Source organism: Daktulosphaira vitifoliae, unplaced genomic scaffold (assembly GCF_025091365.1).
Source record: "Daktulosphaira vitifoliae isolate Bord-2020 unplaced genomic scaffold, ASM2509136v1 Scaffold_1, whole genome shotgun sequence".
NCBI lineage: Eukaryota > Metazoa > Arthropoda > Insecta > Hemiptera > Phylloxeridae > Daktulosphaira > Daktulosphaira vitifoliae.
In genome coordinates this window covers 17,427,496-17,427,905 of record NW_026099572.1, presented here as the reverse complement: position 1 = coordinate 17,427,905, position 410 = coordinate 17,427,496, and the positions used below count along the sequence as shown (strand labels likewise).

Below are 410 nucleotides of genomic sequence, written 5' to 3'. Positions count from 1 at the left end.
CCCTCGTTCCCCGTAAATGGGGGAAACCTCCAAAAAAATTACAAATTTAAAAATCGCTAATTTTCGAAATTTTTTCAATTTTTTTTACTTAAAAGTGCTATAACTTTTTCAAAAATGAACATATCAATATAATTCTTTTTTATATAGATGTGTAATATCATTACCTTTCGTTTGGTATATTTTTTTCATAAATTTAACCCTTAACCTGCCCACAAGAGGGGATTTAAAATGACAACTTTTTCAAAAAAAATTAACTTTTTCAACTTAACTTTTGAAAGTGTTCCGGAAAGTCTGACACTTTTATATATATATTAAATTAAATGTAATTTATGTAATTTACTTTATTATGCGAAAAAAAAATTTCGGACTTTATTTTATCTTCACGGTGAAAATGGCTACCGAATGCTATT

At 25.9% G+C, this 410-nt stretch overlaps 2 protein-coding genes across 9 annotated transcripts in view; both read left to right on the top strand.

The window, feature by feature from the left end:
• Positions 1-410, top strand: part of LOC126910485 (soluble calcium-activated nucleotidase 1-like) — a 219,825-nt gene that overhangs the window by 190,808 nt on the left and 28,607 nt on the right. The gene's annotated exons all lie outside the window — the stretch shown is intronic.
• LOC126910490 (glyoxylate reductase/hydroxypyruvate reductase-like) overlaps positions 1-410 on the top strand; it is an 18,508-nt gene that overhangs the window by 11,475 nt on the left and 6,623 nt on the right. The gene's annotated exons all lie outside the window — the stretch shown is intronic.